Genomic DNA, 7454 nt, shown 5'->3' with positions numbered 1-7454 from the left:
GATTTGACATATGAGGAAAGGAGAGCAAGGTGGATAATGAGAAGAATAGCGGATGAAGAAGAAGGAAAAGGAAGTAGGGTTTGGAGAGGGTATGGAAAAATAAGAATAAATGAGGAATGGTGGAGGTGGAACGAAGAAGTGAGGGGGGTGGTTAATAGAAAAGGGGAAAAGAAAGTATTGACAGTAGAGGGAGAGGAGAGGAGAGGGAGGGGGAAGGGGAGGGAAAATGGGAAGGAGGGAAACTAGGCGGAGATAGAAGAGGAGAGGGGAGAGGAGGAAATAGGAAGGAAAGAGGGGAAGAAGGAAAGAGAGATTTAAAGGCGACATTCTGGAATGTAGCAGGATTGAGAAAGAAAGATAGGGAGTTTTGGAGGGAGATAGAAAAATGGGATGTAATAACGTTAATGGAAACATGGATAGAGGAAAAAGAACAAGCGTGGTTAAGGGGGAAGCTACCGAAGGGATATACATGGAAAATACAAACGGCAAAGAGAGTTTATAGAAAAGGAAGAGCAAAGGGGGGGGATGATAATGGGAATAAGGAAGGAATTAGAAGCGAGAGGGGGGAAAGAGGAGGAGAGGGAGGAGATGGAGGGAGTGATGGTGGGGAATGTAATAATAGAAGGAAGAAGATGGAGGATAATAGGAGTATATGTGAGGGGGGATTTAGGGAAAAGGTTGGAAAGATTAAAGGAATGGATGGAAGAGGAAGGGGGAGGAGGAAGAACGATAATTGGAGGAAATTTTAACGCAAGGACAGGAAGGAGAGGGGGGAGAATATGGGTGGATGAAGAAGGGATGGAGGAGAATAGGAAATCGAAAGACGAGCAGGAAAATAAGGAGGGAAAGGAATTGATAGAGTGTATAAATGAAAGAGGATGGATGATAGTGAACGGAGGGAAGGAAGGAGATGAGAAAGAGGAATGGATGTACACAGGGGGAAGAGGAGAATCGGTAATAGATTATGTTATAGTAAATGAGGAAGGATGGAGCAAGATAAAAAGTTTTGAGGTGGGGGATAATATAGAGTCGGATCATTATCCAATAACGGTAAGGATGGAGGGAGGAAGAGAGAGGGGAAAGAGAGGGGGAGGGAAGAAAAGGAAAGAAAAAGGGGTATGGACTGAAAGGGCTAGAGAAAGATTTAGGGAGAGTTGGGGGAAGTGAGAATAGGGGAAGGAAAGGTAGAAGAGGAGATCAAGGAAATGAATAAAAAGATAAAGGGAGCAATAATAAGGGAAGAAGAAGAGGGCGAGAAGGAGAGGAGGAAAGGTTGGTGGGATGAGGAATGTAGAGAAGAGAAGAGGAAGGTAAGGAGGGAATTGAGGAGATGGAGAAGAGGGGGTGGATAGAGAGAGATATAGAGAAGAAAAATCAAAATATAAAAAGTTATGCGAGGGAAAGAGGAAAGAAGAAAATGAGAGGTGGGAGAGATGGGTGAATAAAAAAGTAAAAGAGGGGAAGATATGGGAAGTAATGAGGAGGGAGAGGAAAAGAAGAAAGGGAAGAAACGAAGAGATTGAAATGAAAGAATGGGAAGAATATTTTAGAGGGTTACTAGGAGGAGTGGGGAGAAGAGTGATAGGAGGAAGGAAGAGAAAAGAGGAAAGAGAGAAGGAACAGGAAATAAGCAAGGAAGAAATTAAGGAGGTAATGAAGAAATTAAAGGACAACAAGGCGGTAGGAGGGGATGAGATACCAAATGAAGCGTGGAAATATGGAGGAGAGAGGATGGAGGAATGGATAAGGGAAATGTGTAATAGAGTATGGAGAGGGGAAGAGTGGCCAGAGGAATGGAAGGAAGGAATAGTAGTACCGATAGTGAAAAAGGGGGAGGGAAGAGTAGTGGGAGAGTACAGAGGAGTAACGTTAATGAATACGTTGTACAAGATTTATGCATCGGTATTAGCGGGAAGATTAAGAAAGAGGTGGAGGAGAAAGGGTTGATACCGCAAAATCAGACGGGGTTCAGGAAAGGGTTAGGAGTGATAGACAACATATATGTGATGAATTATGTGATAAATAGACAATTAGGAAGGAAGGGGGGTAAGCTGGTGGCGTTATTTGTGGATCTGAAAGCAGCATTCGATACGGTGGACAGAAGAGAGTTGATAAGGGCGATGAGGGAAAGAAGGGTGAGGAAGGGATTGGTGGAGAGATGTGAGGAGGTGATGGAAGAGACGATAAGCAGAGTAAGGGTGGAAGAGGAACTAGGGGAGGGGTTCTGGACGGGAAGGGGAGTGAGGCAGGGGTGCCCACTAAGTTCAGGGATGTTTAATTTGTTAATGGCGGATATGGAAGAGGAATTAAAAAAAGGGGAGGTGAGGAGGAGTAAAGATAGGAGAAGAGAAAATATATTCATTGGCATATGCAGATGACGTGGTGATAATGGCGGAGGAGGAGGAGGGGATGAAGGCAATGATAGAGAGATTGGAAAGATATATGGAAAGGAAAGGGATGGAGGTGAATATAGGGAAAACAAAAGTGATGAGATTTAGGAAGGGAGGGGGTAGAGAGAGAGAGATGAAATGGAGATGGAAAGGAAAGGAATTGGAAGAATGAAGGAATATGAATATTTAGGATACGTGATGCAGAAAGATGGGGGACAGGAGAAGCATATAAAGGAAAGAATAAAGATAGGAATGACGGTGATGGGACAAGTATGGGGAATAGGGAAAGAAGGTTTGAGAGAGAATGGGGGAAAAGAATATGGTTATATGATAGTTTAGTATGGACGGTGATAGGGTATGGGGTGGAAATATGGGGGTGGGAGGAGAGGGAAAGAGATTAGGAGAGAAGCCAGGAAAGATACATGAGATGGATACTAGGAGTAAAGAGAGAAACGCCTAGGATACATGGTAAGGAGGAATTGAAGAGAGAGAAGTTAAGAGAGAGAGCGGGGTTAAGGGCATGGAAATGGGGAGAGAAGGCTGGAGGAGGGAAGGGGGAGCGAAATTGCGAGGAAATGTCTAGAGGAGATAAAGAAGAGAGAGGAGAAGGGGGAGAGATTGACGAGTTGGGAGGTGGGGAGGATAAAATTCTTCAAGGAAAGGGGAGGGGACATGAGGGAGGTAAGAAAAAGGAGAGAAGAGGAGAGACATTGGTGACAGAAATAAGAGAAAAGGGAGAGGAGCTAGGAAGAAGAGAGAGGGGGGAGAAGATAAGAGAGTCAAGGTATAATAGGTGGTATGAATATGTGAAAGGGGAAGGGATACCGCAGTACTTGAAGAAGGGGTGGGGAGAAAGTAGGTGGAAAAGGATGGCGAGGTTCAGATTGGGAAATGAGATGAGAGGAGGGCAGTATTGGAGGAAGGAGGAGGAAAGGAGGTGTAGGTTGTGTGAGAGGGAAGAGGAAACATGGGAGCATGTGTGGGAGGAATGTAGGAGATGGGAAAATGGAAGCGAAAAGAGTTGGAAAGAGGAAGTAAGGAGGATATTGGGAGAGGAGGGAGAGGGAGAGAGGTGGATGAGAGAATTGGAGAGGGAGAGGGGTGGGGATGAGGGGGGTAAGGGCGGAGAGGAAGTAGACAAAGAATTGGAAAAGAATGTTAATTGAAAGGCCAAGGAAACGGAAGTCCAGGAGAGGGGAGAGGTGTGTGTGTGTGTGTCAAGGGGAGGACGAGCGGCAAGCGGGACGCGAGTTCTCCCCCAGGACCAGAAAATAAAAGTAAGGGAAGCGAATAATTGTAAGGAGGAGTTGTAAAGGGTTGGGGAACGCTCCCTGCAAAAGCGCCTTCGAACCCTTAGGGGAGAATAAATATACATACATACATACATACATACATACATACTGTTTAGATATTGTGTGCCGTGATTGTATTCGTACACATAAAATATCTGTGCTTTCCTTATGTATAAATAGTTTTACTGCCATCAGAAGCAAGATGTTCTTGCGTGTACGACTTGGCCTGTTTTATTTGATAACTTCCAAGTGTTATAAATCTCAGTTCATTTTCTGTCAATTTAGGGAAGTCGACAACTATGTCCGCTGTTACAGTAATCCACGTTGCACTTTTCCTTGCCCAATTTTCTTGTTCCACATGTTGCTGCAGAAGATTTCGTGTTCTAACTAATTGTAACATTCGTTCAGATATTATAGCATCTTCTACGTTATGTGACACTCGTGGAGGTCGAAATGCGTTACATAAAGCACGCACTATTCTTACATATTGACCTAAAAATGGGATTTGCGAGTTAGGAAACACCTGATTCAGAACTTTCCACTGTTTTAGTAATCCGTTAACTGCCTCTACAACCCACCGTATATGAGTAACAAGACGAGACTGATTTGCTTCATCAGAAGTATGCTGAGCTTTCTTTTCTAAAAAAATTAGGCATTTTTGAGACAAAACCGAGTTTTTCTAACATTTCGAGAGAATCTCTGAAGCCCCTGTTAACGACAAACACATCATTAGGGCTAAATTATCGTCTTAGCTCACTTGCACAGACATCATCAGACTATTAAGAATATTTGCGTCATTGTTTTTCCCGTCTGTGAAGTATGGACCCAAAACTTCTACTATATATCCAGTAGTACTCACGAACATCATAGGTTTTAATAGATTACGACCTTTATACATGGAATAGGAACGTCGTTGAAAAGTATAATTAGAACTTTTTTGGATATATACAGGGTATTATAAAAGTCCCGGAAGAGCAGAATAACTCGAAAAATATGAGTCCTAGAAAAAATGCAAAGTACTAGGTTTTTATGATTTTTTCCTGGCTATCTGACGGTGATCTTGGATTTGACCTTAACAATGACCTTGAAGGTCATTTCAAGGTCAGGTCAATTTTTTTAAATAGGACCCTATACTTTTGACTCCAGAAATGAAAAGAGCGGAAAATTTTACGTTCGGATATAGCCTTGAACACTGCCAAATTTGACCTCTGAAGGTCACATAAAGGCTTGTTTTAAGCTGAAAACGCGAATATCTTCGAAAATGCACCTGTTAGGGAGCAATGTTACGCATAAGAATAAGAATGTAGAGGTCAACGAGGGACATTCAGCCGTGACTTTGCCCTTATTCTCAAGGTCATGAGTTTGTAACGACACATACCGGCAAATGTGTCGTTACGCTGACTGCCACTGAACATCACGTGGCAGTCAGCTGAGCGCACGCCCCCCGATCCGCGCTGTCACCGCGCTTTTTCAACGCGCTCACCCGAGGCTGGCCGAAGACCCGGCAGCACGCTCGGGAATGATCGGCCACCAAGCCGAACTCGCGACGCCGCCAAAACGATCCTCGGCGAACGTCGCATACTCACGATTACTCTCGATCAAATTCGGATTAATCAACGAAAGAAACCGAAGACAGAAAATGACGGATATATAAACCCGACAGTTCTTGTCTTTGGGACAGTCGAGTTTTGGACAGGCTTCAAGCAGTCTTGGGAGAGTCTTCGGAGAGTCTGAAGCGATCCACCGTCTAGGAAAACTCGTCAACGAATCTGCGGAGTGCCTCCAGAAGATCGAAAGTTCCGAGTAAGTAATCTACCAGGCCGCAGCCGTCGGCATCCGCGATTGCTTCCGTTCTTTGCGATATTTTGTGCCGTCTTTGCGATATAAAGATCGAACGGCGAGTTTGCCGTTACTCCGGTGTGTTCTCCGGAACGATCTTATTTTGTGCCGTCTTTGCGATATAAAGATCGGACGGCGAGTTTGCCGTCGCTCCGGTGTGTTCACCGGAACGATCTTGTTTTGTGCCGTCTTCGTGATTCAGAGATCGAACGGCGAGTTTGCCGTTACTCCGGTGTGTTCTCCGGAACGCTCTCAAAAATATCTTTCTTTTTGTTTCTTCCTCTCTACTTCCTATAGGACTCAGAGCACGTAAGGATACAAGGGCAGAAAGAGTCGTCGCCCACACCTACCGACTGTCTGGCACGGTCGCCGGCCCGGAGTAACCCCATCGGAAAGGCGCATCGCGCCGACCCAAAAATCGATCAACGACCGTGACGAATAGAATCGGGAGCAAGCCCGATAGGCATCGCGAATCTCTCCCGTCGTCAATAACGCGAAGAAGCAAAGCGAATAATTACGGCGTGCCGAAAAACAAGCGTGAGCCTTACGCCCGACGCACGACATAACTATTGTGCGCGCCCCACAAAGCGCTAACGCGGCTCGACGCGACGCGTTTTTGCGCACTTTCTTCTATACGCCGACGGTCAGACGAGACGAGGGACTCGGCCTTTAAACGCCGACTAAAGGCTGCGACGACGCCCGCACGGAATCTCTAGTTCTGCCGACGCCCGGACCCTCCGACAGCGAATCTTTTCTTTTTCTTGTAAATCTATGTATTAAAATAATTACTGCTGATACGCTCTAGACAAGTCAGAATCACGCATTAGACAAAACCACCGTCACGTAAACACGGCCGATCCCCGAGACGGCGAGCATAAGCGTAGAAACAAAGCCGCGCGTCGAGACGGCACCCAAACAGTGGGAACCTCGCGCGATAACACGCGGTCATTACATGCTGAAGCCAATAGAATAAAGCGTCCACTGTCTACAAACACCGACCGACTTCAATATATTCACCAAGATCACCTTCTCCTAATAAAATTTCTGCGCGCGATTCGTTAACGACGATCGCAACGCAGGGTCGGATCGAAAAAGAAAAACCGAACCCGGAGGCACCGGCGTTACAAGTTAAGATTATTGAGGTCAAACCGGACTTTTTTAGGACTGAAAATCCATACTTTTGACCTAAAAGTGTCAAGATTGAAAAATTTTACGTTCGGATATGACGTTTTCAACCTTGACCTTGTTCTCAAATATATGCGTTTTACGTTACTTCATTGATCGTGAAGTCTATTGAAAGTAAAGCGTCTCGGAATCCGACCACTGAAGGCAAAGTGTCTCAAACCCGGCCACTGAAGGCAAAGTGTCTCAAACCCGGCCACTTAAGGCAAGGTGTCTCAAACCCGACCACTGAAGGCAAGGTGTCTCAAACCCGACCACTGAAGGCAAGGTTCAATTGTCCCGGCCACCGAAGGCAAAGCATCTTGTAACTCGGCCTGAGATTACAAGAGATGTTCAAAATGTTCCCCATTGATCGTTTGACAGGTCAAGGTTGAAAACGTCATATCTGAACGTAAAATTTTTCAATCTTGACACTTTAGGTTACGTTGACGATGCTGTTGCAGATTGGTCTGAAACAGATGATTAGAAGAATTTCTATTGTGGTTAAAATATATCTATACACCGGTACATGCAGCACACACCACTATATCTAAAAAATAAATAAAATCGGTCAGGTCCAAATATTCAATTATATAAGGTTCTTGATAGCACTTGATAGCAAGTGTGACACATATACACATATTCACACACACATACACAACAAGGAGAGTTTGGAGTCGATAAATATTATGGGAGTGACACACCATGGGGTCTTTATCTCTGCTGAGACACACACACACACATACACACACACACACACACATACACACAT

The sequence above is a fragment of the Harpegnathos saltator genome, unplaced genomic scaffold, assembly GCF_003227715.2.
Source record: "Harpegnathos saltator strain DR-91 unplaced genomic scaffold, Hsal_v8.6 scaffold617, whole genome shotgun sequence".
Lineage (NCBI taxonomy): Eukaryota > Metazoa > Arthropoda > Insecta > Hymenoptera > Formicidae > Harpegnathos > Harpegnathos saltator.
This window is presented reverse-complemented; position numbering follows the sequence as displayed.